Source organism: Balaenoptera borealis, assembly GCF_965194805.1.
Source record: "Balaenoptera borealis genome assembly, chromosome: 3".
NCBI lineage: Eukaryota > Metazoa > Chordata > Mammalia > Artiodactyla > Balaenopteridae > Balaenoptera > Balaenoptera borealis.
This window is the reverse complement of record NC_138866.1, coordinates 128,181,887-128,199,401: the sequence shown is the minus strand read 5'-3', so window position 1 is coordinate 128,199,401 and position 17,515 is coordinate 128,181,887.

The window sequence follows — 17,515 nt, the reverse complement described above, 5'->3', positions numbered from 1 at the left end:
TCCCTTCCGTTCCTGTATGGGCCATCAGTGATCCACGCAGGTTTAAATTCAGCACTCATTCCTCTCCCCACTCCACGATGACCCACTTGGCATCAACACTGTGCCGGGAGTTAAAGTAGAGAAGCAAACAAGGGCAGCAGCGAGGCCTAATCCATCAGCCCCTTTCCGCCGATGCCCAACCGAGCTCACCCCCGCCCATTGCTCCAGCCTCACTAGGCACTCAAGAAGCTCACCGTGAAAAACGCAAGAACAGGGAGGGCCACAGGCCTGGCCTCAGGTTCCAGGCACCAACCAGGGACGCTTGCTCATTTTGGCTTCCAGAATCAACCCCCAAAATGGCATGCACGAAGCGTGATCCTGGCCAAAACTCACCTCCCAACTGCAAGCTAACTGGGCCTAGACCAGCACACACTCTGACTCTTAAGACCAGCAGGAGAGCCTGCCCCCTCGCATTCCCTCAACAGCCATTCAGCAGGGACCCGGGATTCACAGATAACACAGCTTATGTGCAGACACGGTCAACCCTCAGACAGGAGCCCCTCCAATACTGGAGTCCTTGGTGGTGTTTGCATGCATGTCAGCGGAAGACGCTGGCCCTCATTCCTAACTGTCCTCTCCCCCTGAGAGAGGAAACGTGCTGAACCTCAGTTTCGATGACGAGACGGTAGAGTGTTCTCACTCATTTGGCTCAGATTTTCCAAGGAATGCATGCAAGGGTGTCATCATCAATCCAAGCACATGCTGGGACGCTGCAGAACACAACCGGGGTCTGCGCGGGACACTGTACAGGAGCCATGAGCCTGGGCTACCCCAAAAGCCTGGAGAATCCACAGCCCTCAGGCCACTCAGCAAGGGGAACAATCAAACCCCTCTTGCAGCCATTGGGCCCGTCTGAGGAAAACCTAATATCTAACGGCACATCTTGGGGTGCTTGAATACCTACCATCCTGAGTTATCCACGACCACGCTCGGGGACATGGGCCCGCCTCACTTTTTCCAGTTCTTCTTAGCACCTCCAGTCATCAGAGCACACGAAGGTCTTCTTGTTTGTGCCGACGGCCAGCCTTTCCCAGCAACTGCACCTGAGAAGTGGACAGAAATCACCGAAGCTTCATAAGTGGACCGGTGTCCTCACAGGACATGATCCATAAAAACAGTTACCTGGCCTTGAGCTCTGAAACTGCTTCCCAAGGACCTCTAACCCTTACCGAGAATTGACTGCATGTCTAATAGTACGACTGCAGGAAGTTAGGCACATATGTTGGCCGGTGTCTGAGAGGCTGTATGTGTGTGTTCACACGTGTGCGCATGTGTGACTGTGACTACGCATGCGGACGTGCTTGTGGGTTTCTCTGTGTGCCGCTGCATACGCGCCTTAGTCTCTGTGTGTCCCTATGGCCCTGTGAAGAGGAGTCCAACAATAAAAGATATAGTTTATACACAGCACCCTGGTTAGACCCCTAACTAAAAGGAGAAAAAACCCTGTCAGCTTTAAGAGGCCGCAGGCACACTTTGACCCCCAGGGGCTGTTGAAATAGTCCACGGACTCCCGCTCTCCTACAGCCAGGCCTTCTGACCAAAACACAAAGCCTCGACGAGACCTGCCTCCGGGCCTTGGCTGTGACATCGACATGCACCTCGAGACTCTGTCAGCTACCAGTATATCTGATGGGCATTTGGGGTCACTCGCAGCACTTCCGGAAGCAAGGGAACTCCCATGGTCGGGCCGACACCGACCGGCAGCTGTCTGCTGCCAAGATGCAGTCTGAAAACACTCAAGGGGCTAACGAACGTGGGCCCACGTGCCACTTCTCGCCAACTAGGCCTAATCACTTTCCATTGACCCGTGGGAATGCCCACCACAGGAAGTGGTGGGCTTCAGCCACCATGACCCATGTCGGATCCCCACGGCGGAAACTAGTCCACATTCCCAGCCACGTCTCAGGCAGCTCCCATCTTGAATGTTCGCGGCCCTGACCCCTAAGGAAACGCTCAAACCCTTGAAAGCCTCGTCCTACATGCCCTCCTCCAGCCCACAGGGCGACACGACCCTACTGGAAACCACAAACATCTTCAGAACACGGGAACACTGAACACCAGGGAAGACAGACCGCAAGCCTGTCTCCTTCGTTCATGCTGATCCCACACCATGCATCCTGGAAATTCTCCACTGCCACAGTGACACTACCGAGTAACTCACAGTGATCAAAGGCATGGTCCCCGAGGACCACAGACAAACTTTCAATGGAAGACCTCTGCCATGCGAGGGAACTTGGAAGCCTGAAAGGGAACAGTGGCTGGCCACGGCAGCACAGCAGGCATGGCAATGGTGCCCCCATCTCTGCCCCACCAATGGACTGCTCCAGATAAACCTCTGGCTGTTCGAAAGGCCTGCGTGCTACACCGGCTGGTCGCGTCATTCCCCCACGGGAGAAACACTTTCGCTTTACACATTGCCAAACAAGGGAACAAAGCGGCCAAAGGGGATGTTTGCATAACTCAACTACCTGCAAGGAGGCCGGCACAGACGCCTCACCATGTCGATCTTCTGTACTTCCCGCAAGACACCCTTTGGGTGTCATTCCTCGGGCAACGGGATCGCAACTCTACACAGCTTACCTACCTCAACTCACCCACTTGAACTGCCAAAGCCATCCGCTCCATAGGCAGCTTAGGCCAGCCCATCACGAACAAGACACATTCTTGGGAAGGCGAGGCCAGCGCCTGCAACCCAATGATGACAACCCATCCCACGACATCACACAGGACCTTTCCTCATGATACCTTACCTTTCTCTCCAGGCCAGCAGCCACCACCCAGGCTGAAATGCTTCACTCGATCCACACCCCACTCCACGAAGATCCACTTAGCGCCAACAGTGTGCCGGCAACTTCAGCAGAGGAGCTGACAGGGGCAGCACTGAGGCCTAAACCATCAGCCCCCTTCCGCCATCGCCCAACTCCAGCCCACGCCCGCCCACGGCTCCAGCCACGCGGGGCAGTCAAGAACCTCACTGCACGAAACACAACAACAGAGAGGGCCACAGGCCTGGCCTGAGGCTCCAGGCTCCAACCAGGGAAGCTTGCTCATGTTGGCTTCCATAATCAACCTCGGAAGCGGCATGCACAAAGTGTGATCCTGTCCAAAAATCACCTCTCCAAGCTGCAAGCTTACTGGGTCTATACCAGAACACACTCCGACCCTGAAGACTAGCAGGAAAGCCTGCCCTCTTGCATTCCCTCAACGGCCTTTTAGCAGGGACCGGGGATTCATAGATGACCCAGCTTATGGGCAGACATGGTCGACCCTCAGACAGGAGCCCCTCCAATGCTGGAGCCCTTAGTGGGGTTTGCATGCCTGTCAGCAGGGGACGTTGGCCCTCACTCCTAACTGTCCCATACTCCCGAGACAGGAAACGTGCTGGACCTCAGTTTCGATGAGGAGACGGTAGAGCGTTCTCACTCATTTTGTTCAGATTTTCCAAGGAATGCATACAAGGGTGTCATCATCGATCCAAGCACATGCTGGGACGCTGCAGAACACAAAAGGGAAGGCCGTGGGTCTCTGCAGAGGAGCCATGACCTGGAAGTACTCCAACTGCCTGGGGAATCCACAGTCCTCAGGCCACTCAGCAAGACCAACAATCAATCCACTCTTGCAACCATTGGGCCCATCTGTGGAAATCCTAATATCCAATGGCACATCTTAGTATGGGTGAATGCCTACCGCCCTGAGATATCCACAGCCTTGCTCGGCAACGTGCACCCGCCCCACTTTGTCCAGTTCTCCTTAGCACATCCAGTCATCAGACAACGCGAAGGTCTTCTTCTCTTTGCCGACAGCCAGCCTTACTCTGCAACTGCACCTGAGACGTGGACAGAAGTCAGGCAGGTTTCTGAATTGCACAAGGGTCCTCAGAGAACATGATTTTTGTGAACACTTAACCTGGGCGTGAGCCTGGAACCTGCTTCCCAAGTACCACTATCCCTTACCAAAAACTGACTGTGTGTCTCACAGCACGACTGAAGGAAGTTACGCACGTACATTGCTCGGTGTGTGAGACGCTGTATATGTGTATTCACACGTGTGGGCGAGTGTGACTGTGACTGTGCACGAGGATGCGTTTGTGGATACCTATGTGTGCCGCTAAACACGCGTCTTGGTCTCTGGGTGTCCCTGTGGCCCTCTGCAGACGCCTCTAACAGTAAACGTCATAGTTTATACACAGCACCCTGGTTGGACCCCCAACTGAAAGGAGAAAGACCCCTGTCAGCTTCATGAGGCCGCATGCGAACTTTGAACCCCAGGCTGTCAAAATAGGCCACAGACTCCCGCTCTCCCACAGCCACGCCTTCTGACCAAAGCACAAAGACTGGACGAGACCTCCCTCCCGGCCGTGGGTGTCACACCTATGTGGACCTGGAGATCCTGCCACCTACCACCACATCTGATGTGCCCTTGGGGTCACTCCCAGTGCTCCCGGAAGCAAGGTAACCTCCCATAGGCAGGCTGACACCGACCTGCAGTTGCCGACAGGCAAGATGCAGCCTGGCACTTCTCAAGGGGTTAACGGACTTCGGCCCAAGTGCCTCATCTCGCCAACTAGACCAAATCACTTTCCATGACCCCGTGGGAATGCCCTCAATGGGAAGTGTTGGGCTTCAGCAACCATGACACAGGTTGGAACCCCACAGCAGAAATTAGGCCACCTTCCTGGCCACGTATAGGCAAGCTTCCAACTGGTAGGCTTTGCGGCCCTGACCACTGAGGAAACGCTCAAACGCTACACAGCCTCGTCCTAAGTGCCCTCCTCCTGCCTGCAGGGCGACTCGACTCTACTTGAAGCCACAGACATCATGTGAACACGGAGACACTGAACAGCAGGGAAGACACACCGCAAGCCTGTCTGCTTTGATGATGCCCACCCCACCCCACGCATCCTGGCAATTCCTCCACTGCCACGGCGACACTACCGAGGCACTCACAGTGATCAAAGGCACTGTCCCCGACGACCACAGACAGACTTTCAACGGAAAACCTTTGCCACACGAGGGGACCTGGAAACTTGAAAGGGCACAGTGGCTGTCCACGACAGTGCACCTGGCGTCGCAACAGTGCCCCCACCTCTGTCCCCCCAATGGACTGCTCCAGGTAAACCTCTGGCTGTTCGCAAGCCGAGTCATGCCCCCCCGGGAGAAGCACTTTCGCTTTGCACATTCCCAAACAACGGAACGATTAGGCCAAAGGGGATGTTCGCATAACTAAACATCCTCCAAGGAGGCCAGCAGAGACGCGTCACCATGTCAATCCTCTTTACGTCTCGCAAGACACCCTTTGGGTGTCTTTCCCATGGCAATGGGATTCCAACTCTACACAGGTTACCTACCTCACCTCATCCACTTGAACTGCCAAAGCCGTCCCGTCCATAGGCAGCTGATGCCAGCCCATCACGAACATGACACATCCTTGGGAAGCCGAGGCCAGCACCTGCAACCCAATTATGATAGCCTATTCCACGACATCACAAAGGACATGTCCTCATCTTCCCTTCCGTTCCTGTATGGGCCATCAGTGATCCACGCAGGTTTAAATTCAGCACTCATTCCTCTCCCCACTCCACGATGACCCACTTGGCATCAACACTGTGCCGGGAGTTAAAGTAGAGAAGCAAACAAGGGCAGCAGCGAGGCCTAATCCATCAGCCCCTTTCCGCCGGTGCCCAACCGAGCTCACCCCCGCCCATTGCTCCAGCCTCACTAGGCACTCAAGAAGCTCACCGTGAAAAACGCAAGAACAGGGAGGGCCACAGGCCTGGCCTGAGGTTCCAGGCACCAACCAGGGACGCTTGCTCATTTTGGCTTCCAGAATCAACCCCCAAAATGGCATGCACGAAGCGTGATCCTGGCCAAAACTCACCTCCCAACTGCAAGCTAACTGGGCCTAGACCAGCACACACTCTGACTCTTAAGACCAGCAGGAGAGCCTGCCCCCTCGCATTCCCTCAACAGCCATTCAGCAGGGACCCGGGATTCACAGATAACACAGCTTATGTGCAGACACGGTCAACCCTCAGACAGGAGCCCCTCCAATACTGGAGTCCTTGGTGGTGTTTGCATGCATGTCAGGGGAAGACGCTGGCCCTCATTCCTAACTGTCCTCTCCCCCTGAGAGAGGAAACGTGCTGAACCTCAGTTTCGATGACGAGACGGTAGAGTGTTCTCACTCATTTGGCTCAGATTTTCCAAGGAATGCATGCAAGGGTGTCATCATCAATCCAAGCACATGCTGGGACGCTGCAGAACACAACCGGGGTCTGCGCGGGACACTGTACAGGAGCCATGAGCCTGGGCTACCCCAAAAGCCTGGAGAATCCACAGCCCTCAGGCCACTCAGCAAGGGGAACAATCAATCCCCTCTTGCAGCCATTGGGCCCGTCTGAGGAAAACCTAATATCTAACGGCACATCTTGGGGTGCTTGAATACCTACCATCCTGAGTTATCCACGACCACGCTCGGGGACATGGGCCCGCCTCACTTTTTCCAGTTCTTCTTAGCACCTCCAGTCATCAGAGCACACGAAGGTCTTCTTGTTTGTGCCGATGGCCAGCCTTTCCCAGCAACTGCACCTGAGAAGTGGACAGAAATCACCGAAGCTTCATAAGTGGACCGGTGTCCTCACAGGACATGATCCATAAAAACAGTTACCTGGCCTTGAGCTCTGAAACTGCTTCCCAAGGACCTCTAACCCTTACCGAGAATTGACTGCATGTCTAATAGTACGACTGCAGGAAGTTAGGCACATATGTTGGCCGGTGTCTGAGAGGCTGTATGTGTGTGTTCACACGTGTGCGCATGTGTGACTGTGACTACGCATGCGGACGTGCTTGTGGGTTTCTCTGTGTGCCGCTGCATACGCGCCTTGGTCTCTGTGTGTCCCTATGGCCCTGTGAAGAGGAGTCCAACAATAAAAGATATAGTTTATACACAGCACCCTGGTTAGACCCCTAACTAAAAGGAGAAAAAACCCTGTCAGCTTTAAGAGGCCGCAGGCACACTTTGACCCCCAGGGGCTGTTGAAATAGTCCACGGACTCCCGCTCTCCTACAGCCAGGCCTTCTGACCAAAACACAAAGCCTCGACGAGACCTGCCTCCGGGCCTTGGCTGTGACATCTACATGCACCTCGAGACTCTGTCAGCTACCAGTATATCTGATGGGCATTTGGGGTCACTCGCAGCACTTCCGGAAGCAAGGGAACTCCCATGGTCGGGCCGACACCGACCGGCAGCTGTCTGCTGCCAAGATGCAGTCTGAAAACACTCAAGGGGCTAACGAACGTGGGCCCACGTGCCACTTCTCGCCAACTAGGCCTAATCACTTTCCATTGACCCGTGGGAATGCCCACCACAGGAAGTGGTGGGCTTCAGCCACCATGACCCATGTCGGATCCCCACGGCGGAAACTAGTCCACATTCCCAGCCACGTCTCAGGCAGCTCCCATCTTGAATGTTCGCGGCCCTGACCCCTAAGGAAACGCTCAAACCCTTGAAAGCCTCGTCCTACATGCCCTCCTCCAGCCCACAGGGCGACACGACCCTACTGGAAACCACAAACATCTTCAGAACACGGGAACACTGAACACCAGGGAAGACAGACCGCAAGCCTGTCTCCTTCGTTCATGCTGATCCCACACCATGCATCCTGGAAATTCTCCACTGCCACAGTGACACTACCGAGTAACTCACAGTGATCAAAGGCATGGTCCCCGAGGACCACAGACAAACTTTCAATGGAAGACCTCTGCCATGCGAGGGAACTTGGAAGCCTGAAAGGGAACAGTGGCTGGCCACGGCAGCACAGCAGGCATGGCAATGGTGCCCCCATCTCTGCCCCACCAATGGACTGCTCCAGATAAACCTCTGGCTGTTCGAAAGGCCTGCGTGCTACACCGGCCGGTCGCGTCATTCCCCCACGGGAGAAACACTTTCGCTTTACACATTGCCAAACAAGGGAACAAAGCGGCCAAAGGGGATGTTTGCATAACTCAACTACCTGCAAGGAGGCCGGCACAGACGCCTCACCATGTCGATCTTCTGTACTTCCCGCAAGACACCCTTTGGGTGTCATTCCTCGGGCAACGGGATCGCAACTCTACACAGCTTACCTACCTCAACTCACCCACTTGAACTGCCAAAGCCATCCGCTCCATAGGCAGCTTAGGCCAGCCCATCACGAACAAGACACATTCTTGGGAAGCCGAGGCCAGCGCCTGCAACCCAATGATGACAACCCATCCCACGACATCACACAGGACCTTTCCTCATGATACCTTACCTTTCTCTCCAGGCCAGCAGCCACCACCCAGGCTGAAATGCTTCACTCGATCCACACCCCACTCCACGAAGATCCACTTAGCGCCAACAGTGTGCCGGCAACTTCAGCAGAAGAGCTGACAGGGGCAGCACTGAGGCCTAAACCATCAGCCCCCTTCCGCCATCGCCCAACTCCAGCCCACGCCCGCCCACGGCTCCAGCCACGCGGGGCAGTCAAGAACCTCACTGCACGAAACACAACAACAGAGAGGGCCACAGGCCTGGCCTGAGGCTCCAGGCTCCAACCAGGGAAGCTTGCTCATGTTGGCTTCCATAATCAACCTCGGAAGCGGCATGCACAAAGTGTGATCCTGTCCAAAAATCACCTCTCCAAGCTGCAAGCTTACTGGGTCTATACCAGAACACACTCCGACCCTGAAGACTAGCAGGAAAGCCTGCCCTCTTGCATTCCCTCAACGGCCTTTTAGCAGGGACCGGGGATTCATAGATGACCCAGCTTATGGGCAGACATGGTCGACCCTCAGACAGGAGCCCCTCCAATGCTGGAGCCCTTAGTGGGGTTTGCATGCCTGTCAGCAGGGGACGTTGGCCCTCACTCCTAACTGTCCCATACTCCCGAGACAGGAAACGTGCTGGACCTCAGTTTCGATGAGGAGACGGTAGAGCGTTCTCACTCATTTTGTTCAGATTTTCCAAGGAATGCATACAAGGGTGTCATCATCGATCCAAGCACATGCTGGGACGCTGCAGAACACAAAAGGGAAGGCCGTGGGTCTCTGCAGAGGAGCCATGACCTGGAAGTACTCCAACTGCCTGGGGAATCCACAGTCCTCAGGCCACTCAGCAAGACCAACAATCAATCCACTCTTGCAACCATTGGGCCCATCTGTGGAAATCCTAATATCCAATGGCACATCTTAGTATGGGTGAATGCCTACCGCCCTGAGATATCCACAGCCTTGCTCGGCAACGTGCACCCGCCCCACTTTGTCCAGTTCTCCTTAGCACATCCAGTCATCAGACAACGCGAAGGTCTTCTTCTCTTTGCCGACAGCCAGCCTTACTCTGCAACTGCACCTGAGACGTGGACAGAAGTCAGGCAGGTTTCTGAATTGCACAAGGGTCCTCAGAGAACATGATTTTTGTGAACACTTAACCTGGGCGTGAGCCTGGAACCTGCTTCCCAAGTACCACTATCCCTTACCGAAAACTGACTGTGTGTCTCACAGCACGACTGAAGGAAGTTACGCACGTACATTGCTCGGTGTGTGAGACGCTGTATATGTGTATTCACACGTGTGGGCGAGTGTGACTGTGACTGTGCACGAGGATGCGTTTGTGGATACCTATGTGTGCCGCTAAACACGCGTCTTGGTCTCTGGGTGTCCCTGTGGCCCTCTGCAGACGCCTCTAACAGTAAACGTCATAGTTTATACACAGCACCCTGGTTGGACCCCCAACTGAAAGGAGAAAGACCCCTGTCAGCTTCATGAGGCCGCATGCGAACTTTGAACCCCAGGCTGTCAAAATAGGCCACAGACTCCCGCTCTCCCACAGCCACGCCTTCTGACCAAAGCACAAAGACTGGACGAGACCTCCCTCCCGGCCGTGGGTGTCACACCTATGTGGACCTGGAGATCCTGCCACCTACCACCACATCTGATGTGCCCTTGGGGTCACTCCCAGTGCTCCCGGAAGCAAGGTAACCTCCCATAGGCAGGCTGACACCGACCTGCAGTTGCCGACAGGCAAGATGCAGCCTGGCACTTCTCAAGGGGTTAACGGACTTCGGCCCAAGTGCCTCATCTCGCCAACTAGACCAAATCACTTTCCATGACCCCGTGGGAATGCCCTCAATGGGAAGTGTTGGGCTTCAGCAACCATGACACAGGTTGGAACCCCACAGCAGAAATTAGGCCACCTTCCTGGCCACGTATAGGCAAGCTTCCAACTGGTAGGCTTTGCGGCCCTGACCACTGAGGAAACGCTCAAACGCTACACAGCCTCGTCCTAAGTGCCCTCCTCCTGCCTGCAGGGCGACTCGACTCTACTTGAAGCCACAGACATCATGTGAACACGGAGACACTGAACAGCAGGGAAGACACACCGCAAGCCTGTCTGCTTTGATGATGCCCACCCCACCCCACGCATCCTGGCAATTCCTCCACTGCCACGGCGACACTACCGAGGCACTCACAGTGATCAAAGGCACTGTCCCCGACGACCACAGACAGACTTTCAACGGAAAACCTTTGCCACACGAGGGGACCTGGAAACTTGAAAGGGCACAGTGGCTGTCCACGACAGTGCACCTGGCGTCGCAACAGTGCCCCCACCTCTGTCCCCCCAATGGACTGCTCCAGGTAAACCTCTGGCTGTTCGCAAGCCGAGTCATGCCCCCCCGGGAGAAGCACTTTCGCTTTGCACATTCCCAAACAACGGAACGATTAGGCCAAAGGGGATGTTCGCATAACTAAACATCCTCCAAGGAGGCCAGCAGAGACGCGTCACCATGTCAATCCTCTTTACGTCTCGCAAGACACCCTTTGGGTGTCTTTCCCATGGCAATGGGATTCCAACTCTACACAGGTTACCTACCTCACCTCATCCACTTGAACTGCCAAAGCCGTCCCGTCCATAGGCAGCTGATGCCAGCCCATCACGAACATGACACATCCTTGGGAAGCCGAGGCCAGCACCTGCAACCCAATTATGATAGCCTATTCCACGACATCACAAAGGACATGTCCTCATCTTCCCTTCCGTTCCTGTATGGGCCATCAGTGATCCACGCAGGTTTAAATTCAGCACTCATTCCTCTCCCCACTCCACGATGACCCACTTGGCATCAACACTGTGCCGGGAGTTAAAGTAGAGAAGCAAACAAGGGCAGCAGCGAGGCCTAATCCATCAGCCCCTTTCCGCCGATGCCCAACCGAGCTCACCCCCGCCCATTGCTCCAGCCTCACTAGGCACTCAAGAAGCTCACCGTGAAAAACGCAAGAACAGGGAGGGCCACAGGCCTGGCCTCAGGTTCCAGGCACCAACCAGGGACGCTTGCTCATTTTGGCTTCCAGAATCAACCCCCAAAATGGCATGCACGAAGCGTGATCCTGGCCAAAACTCACCTCCCAACTGCAAGCTAACTGGGCCTAGACCAGCACACACTCTGACTCTTAAGACCAGCAGGAGAGCCTGCCCCCTCGCATTCCCTCAACAGCCATTCAGCAGGGACCCGGGATTCACAGATAACACAGCTTATGTGCAGACACGGTCAACCCTCAGACAGGAGCCCCTCCAATACTGGAGTCCTTGGTGGTGTTTGCATGCATGTCAGCGGAAGACGCTGGCCCTCATTCCTAACTGTCCTCTCCCCCTGAGAGAGGAAACGTGCTGAACCTCAGTTTCGATGACGAGACGGTAGAGTGTTCTCACTCATTTGGCTCAGATTTTCCAAGGAATGCATGCAAGGGTGTCATCATCAATCCAAGCACATGCTGGGACGCTGCAGAACACAACCGGGGTCTGCGCGGGACACTGTACAGGAGCCATGAGCCTGGGCTACCCCAAAAGCCTGGAGAATCCACAGCCCTCAGGCCACTCAGCAAGGGGAACAATCAAACCCCTCTTGCAGCCATTGGGCCCGTCTGAGGAAAACCTAATATCTAACGGCACATCTTGGGGTGCTTGAATACCTACCATCCTGAGTTATCCACGACCACGCTCGGGGACATGGGCCCGCCTCACTTTTTCCAGTTCTTCTTAGCACCTCCAGTCATCAGAGCACACGAAGGTCTTCTTGTTTGTGCCGACGGCCAGCCTTTCCCAGCAACTGCACCTGAGAAGTGGACAGAAATCACCGAAGCTTCATAAGTGGACCGGTGTCCTCACAGGACATGATCCATAAAAACAGTTACCTGGCCTTGAGCTCTGAAACTGCTTCCCAAGGACCTCTAACCCTTACCGAGAATTGACTGCATGTCTAATAGTACGACTGCAGGAAGTTAGGCACATATGTTGGCCGGTGTCTGAGAGGCTGTATGTGTGTGTTCACACGTGTGCGCATGTGTGACTGTGACTACGCATGCGGACGTGCTTGTGGGTTTCTCTGTGTGCCGCTGCATACGCGCCTTGGTCTCTGTGTGTCCCTATGGCCCTGTGAAGAGGAGTCCAACAATAAAAGATATAGTTTATACACAGCACCCTGGTTAGACCCCTAACTAAAAGGAGAAAAAACCCTGTCAGCTTTAAGAGGCCGCAGGCACACTTTGACCCCCAGGGGCTGTTGAAATAGTCCACGGACTCCCGCTCTCCTACAGCCAGGCCTTCTGACCAAAACACAAAGCCTCGACGAGACCTGCCTCCGGGCCTTGGCTGTGACATCGACATGCACCTCGAGACTCTGTCAGCTACCAGTATATCTGATGGGCATTTGGGGTCACTCGCAGCACTTCCGGAAGCAAGGGAACTCCCATGGTCGGGCCGACACCGACCGGCAGCTGTCTGCTGCCAAGATGCAGTCTGAAAACACTCAAGGGGCTAACGAACGTGGGCCCACGTGCCACTTCTCGCCAACTAGGCCTAATCACTTTCCATTGACCCGTGGGAATGCCCACCACAGGAAGTGGTGGGCTTCAGCCACCATGACCCATGTCGGATCCCCACGGCGGAAACTAGTCCACATTCCCAGCCACGTCTCAGGCAGCTCCCATCTTGAATGTTCGCGGCCCTGACCCCTAAGGAAACGCTCAAACCCTTGAAAGCCTCGTCCTACATGCCCTCCTCCAGCCCACAGGGCGACACGACCCTACTGGAAACCACAAACATCTTCAGAACACGGGAACACTGAACACCAGGGAAGACAGACCGCAAGCCTGTCTCCTTCGTTCATGCTGATCCCACACCATGCATCCTGGAAATTCTCCACTGCCACAGTGACACTACCGAGTAACTCACAGTGATCAAAGGCATGGTCCCCGAGGACCACAGACAAACTTTCAATGGAAGACCTCTGCCATGCGAGGGAACTTGGAAGCCTGAAAGGGAACAGTGGCTGGCCACGGCAGCACAGCAGGCATGGCAATGGTGCCCCCATCTCTGCCCCACCAATGGACTGCTCCAGATAAACCTCTGGCTGTTCGAAAGGCCTGCGTGCTACACCGGCCGGTCGCGTCATTCCCCCACGGGAGAAACACTTTCGCTTTACACATTGCCAAACAAGGGAACAAAGCGGCCAAAGGGGATGTTTGCATAACTCAACTACCTGCAAGGAGGCCGGCACAGACGCCTCACCATGTCGATCTTCTGTACTTCCCGCAAGACACCCTTTGGGTGTCATTCCTCGGGCAACGGGATCGCAACTCTACACAGCTTACCTACCTCAACTCACCCACTTGAACTGCCAAAGCCATCCGCTCCATAGGCAGCTTAGGCCAGCCCATCACGAACAAGACACATTCTTGGGAAGGCGAGGCCAGCGCCTGCAACCCAATGATGACAACCCATCCCACGACATCACACAGGACCTTTCCTCATGATACCTTACCTTTCTCTCCAGGCCAGCAGCCACCACCCAGGCTGAAATGCTTCACTCGATCCACACCCCACTCCACGAAGATCCACTTAGCGCCAACAGTGTGCCGGCAACTTCAGCAGAGGAGCTGACAGGGGCAGCACTGAGGCCTAAACCATCAGCCCCCTTCCGCCATCGCCCAACTCCAGCCCACGCCCGCCCACGGCTCCAGCCACGCGGGGCAGTCAAGAACCTCACTGCACGAAACACAACAACAGAGAGGGCCACAGGCCTGGCCTGAGGCTCCAGGCTCCAACCAGGGAAGCTTGCTCATGTTGGCTTCCATAATCAACCTCGGAAGCGGCATGCACAAAGTGTGATCCTGTCCAAAAATCACCTCTCCAAGCTGCAAGCTTACTGGGTCTATACCAGAACACACTCCGACCCTGAAGACTAGCAGGAAAGCCTGCCCTCTTGCATTCCCTCAACGGCCTTTTAGCAGGGACCGGGGATTCATAGATGACCCAGCTTATGGGCAGACATGGTCGACCCTCAGACAGGAGCCCCTCCAATGCTGGAGCCCTTAGTGGGGTTTGCATGCCTGTCAGCAGGGGACGTTGGCCCTCACTCCTAACTGTCCCATACTCCCGAGACAGGAAACGTGCTGGACCTCAGTTTCGATGAGGAGACGGTAGAGCGTTCTCACTCATTTTGTTCAGATTTTCCAAGGAATGCATACAAGGGTGTCATCATCGATCCAAGCACATGCTGGGACGCTGCAGAACACAAAAGGGAAGGCCGTGGGTCTCTGCAGAGGAGCCATGACCTGGAAGTACTCCAACTGCCTGGGGAATCCACAGTCCTCAGGCCACTCAGCAAGACCAACAATCAATCCACTCTTGCAACCATTGGGCCCATCTGTGGAAATCCTAATATCCAATGGCACATCTTAGTATGGGTGAATGCCTACCGCCCTGAGATATCCACAGCCTTGCTCGGCAACGTGCACCCGCCCCACTTTGTCCAGTTCTCCTTAGCACATCCAGTCATCAGACAACGCGAAGGTCTTCTTCTCTTTGCCGACAGCCAGCCTTACTCTGCAACTGCACCTGAGACGTGGACAGAAGTCAGGCAGGTTTCTGAATTGCACAAGGGTCCTCAGAGAACATGATTTTTGTGAACACTTAACCTGGGCGTGAGCCTGGAACCTGCTTCCCAAGTACCACTATCCCTTACCGAAAACTGACTGTGTGTCTCACAGCACGACTGAAGGAAGTTACGCACGTACATTGCTCGGTGTGTGAGACGCTGTATATGTGTATTCACACGTGTGGGCGAGTGTGACTGTGACTGTGCACGAGGATGCGTTTGTGGATACCTATGTGTGCCGCTAAACACGCGTCTTGGTCTCTGGGTGTCCCTGTGGCCCTCTGCAGACGCCTCTAACAGTAAACGTCATAGTTTATACACAGCACCCTGGTTGGACCCCCAACTGAAAGGAGAAAGACCCCTGTCAGCTTCATGAGGCCGCATGCGAACTTTGAACCCCAGGCTGTCAAAATAGGCCACAGACTCCCGCTCTCCCACAGCCACGCCTTCTGACCAAAGCACAAAGACTGGACGAGACCTCCCTCCCGGCCGTGGGTGTCACACCTATGTGGACCTGGAGATCCTGCCACCTACCACCACATCTGATGTGCCCTTGGGGTCACTCCCAGTGCTCCCGGAAGCAAGGTAACCTCCCATAGGCAGGCTGACACCGACCTGCAGTTGCCGACAGGCAAGATGCAGCCTGGCACTTCTCAAGGGGTTAACGGACTTCGGCCCAAGTGCCTCATCTCGCCAACTAGACCAAATCACTTTCCATGGCCCCGTGGGAATGCCCTCAATGGGAAGTGTTGGGCTTCAGCAACCATGACACAGGTTGGAACCCCACAGCGGAAATTAGGCCACCTTCCTGGCCACGTATAGGCAAGCTTCCAACTGGTAGGCTTTGCGGCCCTGACCACTGAGGAAACGCTCAAACGCTACACAGCCTCGTCCTAAGTGCCCTCCTCCTGCCTGCAGGGCGACTCGACTCTACTTGAAGCCACAGACATCATGTGAACACGGAGACACTGAACAGCAGGGAAGACACACCGCAAGCCTGTCTGCTTTGATGATGCCCACCCCACCCCACGCATCCTGGCAATTCCTCCACTGCCACGGCGACACTACCGAGGCACTCACAGTGATCAAAGGCACTGTCCCCGACGACCACAGACAGACTTTCAACGGAAAACCTTTGCCACACGAGGGGACCTGGAAACTTGAAAGGGCACAGTGGCTGTCCACGACAGTGCGCCTGGCGTCGCAACAGTGCCCCCACCTCTGTCCCCCCAACGGACTGCTCCAGGTAAACCTCTGGCTGTTCGCAAGCCGAGTCATGCCCCCCCGGGAGAAGCACTTTCGCTTTGCACATTCCCAAACAACGGAACGATTAGGCCAAAGGGGATGTTCGCATAACTAAACATCCTCCAAGGAGGCCAGCAGAGACGCGTCACCATGTCAATCCTCTTTACGTCTCGCAAGACACCCTTTGGGTGTCTTTCCCATGGCAATGGGATTCCAACTCTACACAGGTTACCTACCTCACCTCATCCACTTGAACTGCCAAAGCCATCCCGTCCATAGGCAGCTGATGCCAGCCCATCACGAACATGACACATCCTTGGGAAGCCGAGGCCAGCACCTGCAACCCAATTATGATAGCCTATTCCACGACATCACAAAGGACATGTCCTCATCTTCCCTTCCCTTCCTGTACGGGCCATCAGTGATCCACGCAGGTTTAAATTCAGCACTCATTCCTCTCCCCACTCCACGATGACCCACTTGGCATCAACACTGTGCCGGGAGTTAAAGTAGAGAAGCAAACAAGGGCAGCAGCGAGGCCTAATCCATCAGCCCCTTTCCGCCGATGCCCAACCGAGCTCACCCCCGCCCATTGCTCCAGCCTCACTAGGCACTCAAGAAGCTCACCGTGAAAAACGCAAGAACAGGGAGGGCCACAGGCCTGGCCTCAGGTTCCAGGCACCAACCAGGGACGCTTGCTCATTTTGGCTTCCAGAATCAACCCCCAAAATGGCATGCACGAAGCGTGATCCTGGCCAAAACTCACCTCCCAACTGCAAGCTAACTGGGCCTAGACCAGCACACACTCTGACTCTTAAGACCAGCAGGAGAGCCTGCCCCCTCGCATTCCCTCAACAGCCATTCAGCAGGGACCCGGGATTCACAGATAACACAGCTTATGTGCAGACACGGTCAACCCTCAGACAGGAGCCCCTCCAATACTGGAGTCCTTGGTGGTGTTTGCATGCATGTCAGCGGAAGACGCTGGCCCTCATTCCTAACTGTCCTCTCCCCCTGAGAGAGGAAACGTGCTGAACCTCAGTTTCGATGACGAGACGGTAGAGTGTTCTCACTCATTTGGCTCAGATTTTCCAAGGAATGCATGCAAGGGTGTCATCATCATTCCAAGCACATGCTGGGACGCTGCAGAACACAACCGGGGTCTGCGCGGGACACTGTACAGGAGCCATGAGCCTGGGCTACCCCAAAAGCCTGGAGAATCCACAGCCCTCAGGCCACTCAGCAAGGGGAACAATCAATCCACTCTTGCAGCCATT